Genomic DNA, 14,563 nt, shown 5'->3' with positions numbered 1-14,563 from the left:
TAATACAGATAAAATTGTGTTGTTTGACATCTACTTCAGACCAAGAGTTTGTACACAGTATAATTTAATCATTTAAATGGCACTTCTTTTCTCAATAAACAAATCAGGCTGTTAACCAATCTTTAAAAATAAAAAAGTGAAATCACACATTGAGTCACGCACGTAAACACACGCACACATTGAGTCACGCACGTAAACACACGCACACATTGAGTCACGCACGTAAACACACGCACACATTGAGTCACGCACGTAAACACACGCACACATTGAGTCACGCACGTAAACACACGCACACATTGAGTCACGCACGTAAACACACGCACACATTGAGTCACGCACGTAAACACGCGCACACATTGAGTCACGCACGTAAACACACGCACACATTGAGTCACGCACGTAAACACACGCACACATTGAGTCACGCACGTAAACACACGCACACATTGAGTCACGCACGTAAACACACGCACACATTGAGTCACGCGTAAACACGTAAACACGCACGTAAACACACATTGAGTCACGCACGTAAACACACGCACACGTTGAGTCACGCACGTAAACACGCGCACACATTGAGTCACGCACGTAAACACACGCACACATTGAGTCACGCACGTAAACACACGCACACATTGAGTCACGCACGTAAACACACGCACACATTGAGTCACGCACGTAAACACACGCACACCTCTCCTATTTTTATTAAAACATTTTAGTGCCAGAGAAGTTTGCAGATGGTTGGGTATGTCTGTCACTGATGCTGTGCTTTAACTGTCCAGAAACAAACAGACTGTGGACGTGTCTGTCTTTATTCATATCGAACCGAACACCTCACAGCTGCAGAGGTTGTTCGATCTGTAGAAGTAGTTGTTAAATAAACAACACAAGACCACAAGATGAAGACCACCTTTCGAGTACAAGCTGCCATTTTCAAAATGTATCTGATCAAATATAAATATTCTAGCTATTAATATGGTTGAACTTTACAGTTGAAGTCTGAAGTTTGCATACACCTTAGCCAAATACATTTAATCTCAGTTTTTGGAAGTGCGGGAGCTCCAGAGACGATTTCACACAATGTCTGTCATTGGAAGGAAGTAGCTAGCTAGTCAAGCATTACTATTAGATTCAGCAGATTAACTTTTCCCACATTTTGTTACGTTACAGCCTTATTCTAAAATGTATTAAATGGTTTTGTTCACTCATCAATCTGCACACAATACCCCTTAATGACATCACAAACCCCCAATGACATCACAATACCCCTTCATGACATCACAATACCCCGTAATGACATCACAATACCCCTTAATGACATCACAATACCCCTTAATTACATCACAATACCCCCAATGACATCACAATACCCCTTAATTACATCACAAAACCCCCCCAATGACATCACAATACCCCTTAATGACATCACAATACCCCGTAATGACATCACAATACCCCTTAATTACATCACAATACCCCTTAATTACATCACAATACCCCTTAATTACATCACAATACCCCTTAATTACATCACAAAACCCCCCCAATGACATCACAATACCCCTTAATGACATCACAATACCCCGTAATGACATCACAATACCCCTTAATTACATCACAATACATTAATGACATCACATTTAATTACATTTACAATACGCCTTAATTACATCACAATAGCTCTTAATGACATCACAATACCCCTTAATGACATCACAATACCCCTTAATTACATCACAATACCCTTAATTACATCACAATACCTCTTAATGACATCACAATACCCCTTAATGACATCACAATACCCCTTAATTACATCACAATACCCCTTAATTACATCACAATACCCCTTAATGACATCACAATACCCCTTAATTACATCACAATACCCCTTAATTACATCACAATACCTCTTAATGACATCACAATACCCCTTAATGACATCACAATACCCCTTAATTACATCACAATACCCCTTAATTACATCACAATACCTCTTAATGACATCACAATACCCCTTAATTACATTACAATACCCCTTAATTACATCACAATACCTCTTAATGACATCACAATACCCCTTAATGAAAAAGCAAAAAACAGGTTTAGGGTTTCACATTTATTAAAAATAAAAACTGGAAATATAACATTTGCATAAGTATTCAGACCCTTTACTCAGTACTTTGTTGAAGCAAATTTGGCAGCGATTACAGCCTCGAGTCTTCTTGGGTATGACGCTATGCTTCAAGCTTGGCACACCTGTAGGAGTTTCTTCTTCTCTGCAGATCATCTCAATCTCTGTCAGGTTGGATGGGGAGCATCGCCGCACAGCTATTTTCAGGTCTCTCCAGAGATGTTCGATCGGGTTCAAGTCTGGGCTCTGCCTGGGCCAATCAAGGACATTCAGAGAGTTGTCCCGAAGCTACTCCTGAGCTTGTCTTGGCTTTGTGCTTAGGGTTGTTGTCCTGTTGGAAGGTGAACCTTCGCCCCAGTCTGAGGTCCTGAGCACTCAGGAGCAGGTTTTCATCAAGGATCTCTCTGTACTTGATAAAGGAATTTGTATGTTTAAAGTAATGACTAAAGAATTCACCCTGAAACGTATTTAACGATGTGACGTATTAGAGTTATAATCCAATAATGTATGTGTGAGATAAGAGTTAAGAGAAATGTTGAGAAGCTGAGAAAACAAGGGACAACTGAACCACACATGACTTGATTATAACTCTGAAAACTGACAACAGAAAAGAGGGCCCTTTCAAGGCCTCTCTAATTCATTGAGGAGAGGAACGGCTAGAAACTGCCAGGATGGAAGAAAAGTGATAAACTAGGAATGTGAACTGTGGAAAACAATACAGAGTTTCTATTGAGAATAATTCAGCTGTGTGTGTGTGTGTGTGTGGGTGTTATAAAGACTGTGTTCTCAATTTTGACTTCAGAGCTCTCTGAATAAAGAACAACTAACCTTTTGCAGTATCTGAGACTTTGCCTAATTCTTATTTTGAACCCGAGACTTACAACCTCTGGGAATTGGTGAAAGATTAAATGATTGTTCAGTTATCATCATTGGGATTGAATATTCTCGTGACAGTACTTTGCTCCGTTCATATCTCCCTCGATCCTGACTAGTCTCCCAGTCCCTGCCGTAGGGATGGTGCCAGGTTTCCTTCAAACGTGATGCTTGGCATTCAGGCCAAAGAGTTCAATCTTGGTTTCTCATGGTCTGAGAGTTCTTAAGGGGCCTTTTGGCAAACTCCAAGCGGCTTGTCATGTGCCTTTTACTGAGGAGTGGCTTCCATCTGGCCACTCTACCATAAAGGCCTGATTGGTGGTGCTGCAGAGATGTTTGTCCTTCTGGAAGGTTCTCCCATATCCACAGAGGAACTCTGGAGCTCTGACAGAGTGACCATCAGGTTCTTGGTCATCTCCCCGACCAAGGCCCTTCTCCCCCGATTGCTCAGTTTACCAGAGCGGCCAGTTCTCTTGGTGGTTCCAAACTTCTTCCATTTAATAATGATGGAGGCCACTGTGTTCTTGGGGATCTTCAAAGCTGCATAAATGTTTTGGTACCCTTCCCCAGATCTGTAGCCTCGACACAATCCTGTCTCTGAGCTCTACGGACAAACACAATCCTGTCTCAGAGCTCTACGGACAAACACAATCCTGTCTCTGAGCTCTACGGGCAAACACAATCCTGTCTCAGAGCTCTACGGACAAACACAATCCTGTCTCAGAGCTCTACGGACAAACACAATCCTGTCTCAGAGCTCTAACGGACAAACACAATCCTGTCTCAGAGCTCTACGGACAAACACAATCCTGTCTCAGAGCTCTACGGACAAACACAATCCTGTCTCAGAGCTCTAACGGACAAACACAATCCTGTCTCAGAGCTCTACGGACAAACACAATCCTGTCTCAGAGCTCTACGGACAAACACAATCCTGTCTCAGAGCTCTACGGACAAACACAATCCTGTCTCAGAGCTCTAACGGACAAACACAATCCTGTCTCGGAGCTCTACGGACAAACACAATCCTGTCTCGGAGCTCTACGGACAAACACAATCCTGTCTCGGAGGTCTACGGACAAACACAATCCTGTCTCTGAGCTCTACGGACAAACACAATCCTGTCTCAGAGCTCTACGGACAAACACAATCCTGTCTCTGAGCTGTACAGACAAACACAATCCTGTCTCAGAGCTCTACGGACAAACACAATCCTGTCTCAGAGCTCTACGGACAAACACAATCCTGTCTCAGAGCTCTACGGACAAACACAATCCTGTCTCTGAGCTCTACGGGCAAACACAATCCTGTCTCAGAGCTCTACGGACAAACACAATCCTGTCTCAGAGCTCTACGTACAAACACAATCCTGTCTCAGAGCTCTACGGACAAACACAATCCTGTCTCAGAGCTCTACGGACAAACACAATCCTGTCTCTGAGCTCTACGGACAAACACAATCCTGTCTCAGAGCTCTACGGACAAACACAATCCTGTCTCAGAGCTCTACGGACAAACACAATCCTGTCTCTGAGCTGTACAGACAAACACAATCCTGTCTCAGAGCTCTACGGACAAACACAATCCTGTCTCAGAGCTCTACGGACAAACACAATCCTGTCTCAGAGCTCTACGGACAAACACAATCCTGTCTCAGAGCTCTACGGACAAACACAATCCTGTCTCAGAGCTCTACGGACAAACACAATCCCGTCTCAGAGCTCTACGGACAAACACAATCCCGTCTCAGAGCTCTACGGACAAACACAATCCTGTCTCAGAGCTCTACGGACAATCCCTTTGACCCCATGACTTGGTTGTTGCTCTGACATGCTGTCAACTGTGGGTCCTTTAATACACAGGTGTGTGCCGTTCCAAATCTTGTCCAATCAATTACATTTACCATGGACTCCAAGTTGTAGAAACATCTCAACGATGATAAATGCAAACATGATGCAACTGAGCTCAATGTTGAGTCTCATAGCAAAGGATCTGAATACTTATGTCAATAAGGTATTTCTGTTTTTTATTTATTTTTGATACATTTACAAAAATGTCTAAACCTGTTTTCGCTTTGTCATTATGAGTTATAGTGTGTAGATTGCTGAGGGGGAAACAAATAATTCAATACATTTTAGAACAGGACTGTAATGTAACAGAATGTGGAAAAGGGGAAGGGGTTTGAATACTTTCCTGAATGCTCTGTATCTCTTGACCTGTGACCTGTCATAGGCTGATGTAAAAAAGGGCTTTATAAAATACAATTGATTGACTGTCATCGGCAGTGGTAGGTCATTCTATTGAAACAGTAGCTGTTTTGAGATTTAATTTGGTCTCTTCTTCTTCTGTGCTGTTGAGGCTATCATATTTTTTGGACCTCATCTGGTGGATTTATATGAGAATCTTTGATAAACATCAGAATCTTTGATACACATTAGAATCTTTGATACACATTAGAATCTTTGATACACATTAGAATCTTTGATACACATTAGAATCTTTGATAAACATTAGAATCTTTGATACACATTAGAATCTTTGATACACATTAAAATCTTTGATACACATTAGAATCTTTGATAAACATTAGAATCTTTGATACACATTAGAATCTTTGATACACATTAGAATCTTTGATAAACATTAGAATCTTTGATACACATTAGAATCTTTGATAAACATTAGAATCTTTGATACACATTAGATTCTTTGATACACATTAGAATCTTTGATAAACATTAGAATCTTTGATACACATTAGAATCTTTGATAAACATTAGAATCTTTGATAAACATTAGAATCTTTGATACACATTAGAATCTTTGATACACATTAGAATCTTTGATACACATTACACAAAAGGTAGTCTTGTGGTTAGTAACCGAAAGGTTCCTGGATCGAATCCCCGAGCAGACAAGGTAAAAATCTGTCGTTCTGCCCCTTGAGCAAGGCAGTTAACCCACTGTTCCGCGGGCGACGAAGATGTGGATGTCGATTATGGCATCCCCCCCCCCCTACTCCTCTCTGATTGACAGGGGTTGAGTTAAATGCAGAAGACACATTTCAGTTGAATGCATTCATTTGTACAACTGACTAGGTATCGTTCTTTCCCTTACCAATGCTGCAGCTGTTCCACTATTCTGTTTGACTGAAGCGTGTGTGTGTACTGCCTCCTGCAGGTGTGATAGAAAGGTGACGTGTCAGCGTGTCCTTGATCTAATGACCGTGTAGACAAATTCATCGATCACGTGAAACCATTCATTCCTATGTGAACACTCAATAGTAAATTGAAGCCAACTTAAGTCGTTAAGATGGCGTCTCATGGAGACAATATACGCAGCTTTGAGCTGTTTCAGGAAATGACATTGAAGGCTAGCTTAGTGCTGCCCCGTCTCAATAAATCTTTAGCAACTCAATTATCCTTAACTTCTTTTGTGGGAAAAAATAGTATGTTCAAGAATATACATCTGGTGTATTAGAAGCAGGGATGTGACAAATTAACAGTTTTTCTTAATGTTTAAACCGGAAAATAATAACAAAAAAATTAACGGAAAACAGAATTAGAACCTGGAACGGAAGTTATCTATACTGTTCCGGAACAGAACTGTTATTTTAAAAGCATGGGAACTGGTTAATAACCCCAAAAAATATGCAACAAAACGCATGCGCAGAACCCTTCCGTCTGTCAATCAGAAACCTTCTTCCAGTGTCTGCTTGCAAGCTGAAAGTCTTTACCTGTGTGTATGTAATCTCCCTGCCCTTCCCCCTTCTGAAGCAGCTGTAGCTCGCCTGGAAACCCGACGTTGAATTTCATTGAATTCTATGTCGAACAGAAATGAGAGTTTGAATCAGGAAAGTTTCCTCTTACGACCTCTACAAGACAGAATGTTTAATTAAATGTATTTCTTTAGTGTACATTACCCGTTGTCTGTGTAGTTAGTCCTTTAGGAGGTGGGAATGTGACACAATGTATCCACAGGAAATTATAAATACGTGAACTTTTCAAAACCGTTGGTAGTGCGTTCTGATTTATAACACCTGAAGCTCAGAAGATACAAACACAAGACTACTTACCGAGCACCTCGTTCTGAGCACGTTTCAGGTGATAGAAATCAGAAGGCACTACCAGCGCTTTGAAAAGTTAATGTCTTTATACTTTCCTGTGGATATATTGTGTCACATTCCCACCGCCAAAAAGGACCAACTACACGGACAACTGGTCAAGTGAAGTTAAAATGTAATTGAGGGTTCACTTCACGCTGTTCACAGCGTGGTAGCTACTAAATAACCCCTGGGACTGCAAAGCAGCAAGGCCTCATGTTTCAACGCTCCTAGACCCACTATGCTGGTCACTTTCTGCATCTATGTTAAGATTTTTTTTTCTTAAAAAGAAATTGTGATTCTTAACATTAACATTCACACACATCACACCCCTAATTAGAAGCTATTATTGGTGCCCATGATTGTTTTCTAACCATTTTTTTATTCACACGAAGGTTGACTAGGAAGAAGGCCATTTTTCCATTCATTATAATTGGGGTGCGGTCCTGCTTTCTGCAAATAATGTACTGCAGTGGGCCTTGAACTTCTGTGGCTTCAATGAGAGGAGGCAGTCGTTCTCCCCTGTCCTGGCTGTCTCTCTGCATTGGGCACTGTTCTAGACACAGAGTCCAGGTGTATTACTCTTTGTACTGCGTGACGAAGTGTGTGTGTGTGTGTGTGTGTACTGCCCCCTGCAGGTATAATGGGGAGGTGACGTTCTCCCCTAACCTACCTGTATTACTCTTTGTACTACGTGACGAAGTGTGTGTGTGTGTACTGCCCCCTGCAGGTATAATGGGGAGGTGACGTATCACTGACCAGAGGAGAGAAGAGACCCAGGACTCTGTGTCTAGAACAGTGCCCAATGCAGAGAGACCTAGCCCAGCCATGACCGAATGCTTCCATCCCCCCAGGAGCAGCCCAGCGGTGGTACGTCGGGCGGAGCACCCAGGAGGGGGGGCTCGTACGCCCAGCTCGGAGGAGATCAGCCCCGGGCTGTTCAGGATACGGGCGAGCCCTCACCCCCCCCCACGACGGACACCACCGTCATGAGGTCAAAGACACCGTGTCAGATGATGATAAAGAACACGGGAAGAAGAAGAAGAAGAAGAAGAAGAAGAAGAAGAAGAAGAAGAAGAAGAAGAAGAAGAACATTAGTTACTGTTTATATCGAACAATTTGAATCATTTGGCAGTTGCTCTTAAGAAGAAGATTTAGAAGATCCATCTTAAGAGACATTACCTTGTTACTGTTTATATCGAGTTACAGATTTGAATCATTTGGCAGTTGCTCTTACCAAGAGTGATTTACACTTAGTTCATCCATCTTAAGTGACTTACACTTAGTTCATCCATCTTAAGTGACTTACACTTAGTTCGTCCATCTTAAGTGACTTACACTTAGTTCACCCCATCTTAAGTGACTTACACTTAGTTCATCCATCTTAAGTGACTTACACTTAGTTCATCCATCTTAAGTGACTTACACTTAGTTCATCCATCTTAAGTGACTTACACTTAGTTCATCCATCTTAAGTGACTTACACTTAGTTCATCCATCTTAAGTGACTTACACTTAGTTCATCCATCTTAAGTGACTTACACTTAGTTCATCCATCTTAAGTGACTTACATCATCCATCTTAAGTGACTTACACTTAGTTCATCCATCTTAAGTGACTTACACTTAGTTCATCCATCTTAAGTGACTTACACTTAGTTCATCCATCTTAAGTGACTTACATCCATCTTAAGTGACTTACACTTAGTTCATCCATCTTAAGTGACTTACACTTAGTTCATCCATCTTAAGTTCATCCATCTTAAGTGACTTACACTTAGTTCATCCATCTTAAGTGACTTACACTTAGTTCATCCATCTTAAGTGACTTACACTTAGTTCATCCATCTTAAGTGACTTACACTTAGTTCATCCATCTTAAGTGACTTACACTTAGTTCATCCATCTTAAGTGACTTACACTTAGTTCATCCATCTTAAGTGACTTACACTTAGTTCATCCATCTTAAGTGACTTACACTTAGTTCATCCATCTTAAGTGACTTACACTTAGTTCATCCATCTTAAGTGACTTACACTTAGTTCATCCATCTTAAGTGACTTACACTTAGTTCATCCATCTTAAGTGACTTAAGTTCATCCATCTTAAGACTTACACTTAGTTCATCCATCTTAAGTGACTTACACTTAGTTCATCCATCTTAAGTGACTTACACTTAGTTCATCCATCTTAAGTGACTTACACTTAGTTCATCCATCTTAAGTTTACACTGTTCATCCATCTTAAGTGACTTACACTTAGTTCATCCATCTTAAGTGACTTACATCCATCTAGTTCATCCATCTTAAGTGACTTACACTTAGTTCATCCATCTTAAGTGACTTACACTTAGTTCATCCATCTTAAGTGACTTACACTTAGTTCATCCATCTTAAGTGACTTACACTTAGTTCATCCATCTTAAGTGACTTACACTTAGTTCATCCATCTTAAGTGACTTACACTTAGTTCATCCATTAATTAGTTCTCCATCTTAAGTGACTTACACTTAGTTCATCCATCTTAAGTGACTTACACTTAGTTCATCCATCTTAAGTGACTTACACTTAGTTCATCCATCTTAAGTGACTTACACTTAGTTCATCCATCTTAAGTGACTTACACTTAGTTCATCCATCTTAAGTTTACACTTAGTTCATCCATCTTAAGTGACTTACACTTAGTTCATCCATCTTAAGTGACTTACACTTAGTTCATCCATCTTAAGTGACTTACATCCCATCTTAAGTGACTTACACTTAGTTCATCCATCTTAAGTGACTTACACTTAGTTCATCCATCTTAAGTGACTTACACTTAGTTCATCCATCTTAAGTGACTTACACTTAGTTCATCCATCTTAAGTGACTTACACTTAGTTCATCCATCTTAAGTGACTTACACTTAGTTCATCCATCTTAAGTGACTTACACTTAGTTCATCCATCTTAAGTGACTTACACTTAGTTCATCCATCTTAAGTGACTTACACTTAGTTCACCATCTTAAGTTTACATCCCATCTTAAGTGACTTACACTTAGTTCATCCATCTTAAGTGACTTACACTTAGTTCATCCATCTTAAGTGACTTACACTTAGTTCATCCATCTTAAGTGACTTACACTTAGTTCATCCATCTTAAGTGACTTACACTTAGTTCCATCCATCTTAATCCATCTTAAGTGACTTACACTTAGTTCATCCATCTTAAGTGACTTACACTTAGTTCATCCATCTTAAGTGACTTACTTAGTTCATCCATCTTAAGTGACTTACACTTAGTTCATCCATCTTAAGTGACTTACACTTAGTTCATCCATCTTAAGTGACTTACACTTAGTTCATCCATCTTAAGTGACTTACACTTAGTTCATCCATCTTAAGTGACTTACACTTAGTTCATCCATCTTAAGTGACTTACACTTAGTTCATCCATCTTACACTGATCCATCTTAAGTGACTTACACTTAGTTCATCCATCTTAAGTGACTTACACTTAGTTCATCCATCTTAAGTGACTTCATCCCATCTTAAGTGACTTACACTTAGTTCATCCATCTTAGTGACTTACACTTATCCATCTTAAGTGACTTACACTTAGTTCATCCATCTTAAGTGACTTACACTTAGTTCATCCATCTTAAGTGACTTACACTTAGTTCATCCATCTTAAGTGACTTACACTTAGTTCATCCATCTTAAGTGACTTACACTTAGTTCATCCATCTTAAGTGACTTACACTTAGTTCATCCATCTTAAGTGACTTACACTTAGTTCATCCATCTTAAGTGACACTTAGTTCATCCATCTTAAGTGACTTACATCCCATCTTAAGTGACTTACACTTAGTTCATCCATCTTAAGTGACTTACACTTAGTTCATCCATCTTAAGTGACTTACACTTAGTTCATCCATCTTAAGTGACTTACACTTAGTTCATCCATCCATCTTAAGTGACTTACACTTAGTTCATCCATCTTAAGTGACTTACACTTAGTTCATCCATCTTAAGTGACTTACACTTAGTTCATCCATCTTAACACTTAGTTCATCCATCTTAAGTGACTTACACTTAGTTCATCTTAAGTGACTTATCTCTTAATTAAGTGACTTACACTTAGTTCATCCATCTTAAGTGACTTACACTTAGTTCATCCATCTTAAGTGATTTACACTTAGTTCATCCATCTTAAGTGACTTTACACTTAGTTCATCCATCTTAAGTGACTTACACTTAGTTCATCCATCTTAAGTGACTTACACTTAGTTCATCCATCTTAAGTGACTTACACTTAGTTCATCCATCTTAAGTGACTTACACTTTCATCCATCTTAAGTTCATCCATCTTAAGTGACTTACACTTAGTTCATCCATCTTAAGTGACTTACACTTAGTTCATCCATCTTAAGTGACTTACACTTAGTTCATCCATCTTAAGTGACTTACACTTAGTTCATCCATCTTAAGTGACTTACACTTAGTTCATCCATCTTAAGTGACTTACACTTAGTTCATCCATCTTAAGTGACTTACACTTAGTTCATCCATCTTAAGTGACTTACACTTAGTTCATCCATCTTAAGTGACTTACACTTAGTTCATCCATCTTAAGTGACTTACACTTAGTGACTTACACTTAGTTCATCCATCTTAAGTGACTTACACTTAGTGACTTACACTTAGTTCATCCATCTTAAGTGACTTACACTTAGTTCATCCATCTTAAGTGACTTACACTTAGTTCATCCATCTTAAGTGACTTACACTTAGTTCATCCATCTTAAGTGACTTACACTTAGTTCATCCATCTTAAGTGACTTACACTTAGTTCATCCATCTTAAGTGACATCTCCATCTTAAGTGACTTACACTTAGTTCATCCATCTTAAGTGACTTACACTTAGTTCATCCATCTTAAGTGACTTACACTTAGTTCATCCATCTTAGTGACTTACACTTAGTTCATCCATCTTAAGTGACTTACACTTAGTTCATCCATCTTAAGTGACTTACACTTAGTTCATCCATCTTAAGTGACTTACACTTAGTTCATCCATCTTAAGTGACTTACACTTAGTTCATCCATCTTAAGTGACTTACACTTAGTTCATCCATCTTAAGTGACTTACACTTAGTTCATCCATCTTAAGTGACTTACACTTAGTTCATCCATCTTAAGTGACTTACACTTAGTTCATCCATCTTAAGTGACTTACACTTAGTTCATCCATCTTAAGTGACTTACACTTAGTTCATCCATCTTAAGTGACTTACACTTAGTTCATCCATCTTAAGTGACTTACACTTAGTTCATCCATCTTAAGTGACTTACACTTAGTTCATCCATCTTAAGTGACTTACACTTAGTTCATCCATCTTTAAGTGACTTACACTTAGTTCATCCATCTTAAGTGACTTACACTTAGTTCATCCATCTTAAGTGACTTATCATCTTAAGTGAGTTCATCCATCTTAAGTGACTTACACTTAGTTCATCCATCTTAAGTGACTTACACTTAGTTCATCCATCTTAAGTGACTTACACTTAGTTCATCCATCTTAAGTGACTTACACTTAGTTCATCCATCTTAAGTGACTTACACTTAGTTCATCCATCTTAAGTGACTTACACTTAGTTCATCCATCTTAAGTGACTTACACTTACATCCATCTAGTTTACATCCATCTTAAGTGACTTACACTTAGTTCATCCATCTTAAGTGACTTACACTTAGTTCATCCATCTTAAGTGACTTACACTTAGTTCATCCATCTTAAGTGACTTACACTTAGTTCATCCATCTTAAGTGACTTTACACTTAGTTCATCCATCTTAAGTGACTTACACTTAGTTCATCCATCTTAAGTGACTTACACTTAGTTCATCCATCTTAATTAAGTGACTTACACTTAGTTCATCCATCTTAAGTGACTTACACTTAGTTCATCCATCTTAAGTGACTTACACTTAGTTCATCCATCTTAAGTGACTTACACTTAGTTCATCCATCTTAAGTGACTTACACTTAGTTCATCCATCTTAAGTGACTTACACTTAGTTCATCCATCTTAAGTGACTTACACTTAGTTCATCCATCTTAACTTACACTTAGTTCATCCATCTTAAGTGACTTACACTTAGTTCATCCATCTTAAGTGACTTACACTTAGTTCATCCATCTTAAGTGACTTACACTTAGTTCATCCATCTTAAGTGACTTACACTTAGTTCATCCATCTTAAGTGACTTACACTTAGTTCATCCATCTTAAGTGACTTACACTTAGTTCATCCATCTTAAGTGACTTACACTTAGTTCATCCATCTTAAGTGACTTACACTTAGTTCATCCATCTTAAGTGACTTACACTTAGTTCATCCATCTTAAGTGACTTACACTTAGTTCATCCATCTTAAGTGACTTACACTTAGTTCATCCATCTTAAGTGACTTACACTTAGTTCATCCATCTTAAGTTCATCCATCTTAAGTGACTTACACTTAGTTCATCCATCTTAAGTGACTTACACTTAGTTCATCCATCTTAAGTGAGTTCATCCATCACTTAGTTCATCCATCTTAAGTGACTTACACTTAGTTCATCCATCTTAAGTGACTTACACTTAGTTCATCCATCTTAAGTGACTTACACTTAGTTCATCCATCTTAAGTGACTTACACTTAGTTCATCCATCTTAAGTGACTTACACTTAGTTCATCCATCTTAAGTGACTTACACTTAGTTCATCCATCTTAAGTGACTTACACTTAGTTCATCCATCTTAAGTGACTTACACTTAGTTCATCCATCTTAAGTGACTTACACTTAGTTCATCCATCTTAAGTGACTTACACTTAGTTCATCCATCTTAAGTGACTTACACTTAGTTCATCCATCTTAAGTGATTTACACTTAGTTCATCCATCTTAAGTGACTTACACTTAGTTCATCCATCTTAAGTGACTTACACTAAGTGACTTACACTTAGTTCATCCATCTTAAGTGACTTACACTTAGTTCATCCATCTTAAGTGACTTACACTTAGTTCATCCATCTTAAGTGACTTACACTTAGTTCATCCATCTTAAGTGACTTACACTTAGTTCATCCATCTTAAGTGACTTACACTTAGTTCATCCATCTTAAGTGACTTACACTTAGTTCATCCATCTTAAGTGACTTACACTTAGTTCATCCATCTTAAGTGACTTACACTTAGTTCATCCATCTTAAGTGACTTACACTTAGTTCATCCATCTTAAGTGACTTACACTTAGTTCATCCATCTTAAGTGACTTACACTTAGTTCATCCATCTTAAGTGACTTATGACATCCATCTTAGTTCATCCATCTTAAGTGACTTACACTTAGTTCATCCATCTTAAGTGACTTACACTTAGTTCATCCATCTTAAGTGACTTTAAGTGACACACTTAGTTC

This window comes from Oncorhynchus gorbuscha, linkage group LG08 (genome assembly GCF_021184085.1).
Source record: "Oncorhynchus gorbuscha isolate QuinsamMale2020 ecotype Even-year linkage group LG08, OgorEven_v1.0, whole genome shotgun sequence".
NCBI lineage: Eukaryota > Metazoa > Chordata > Actinopteri > Salmoniformes > Salmonidae > Oncorhynchus > Oncorhynchus gorbuscha.
This window is presented reverse-complemented; position numbering follows the sequence as displayed.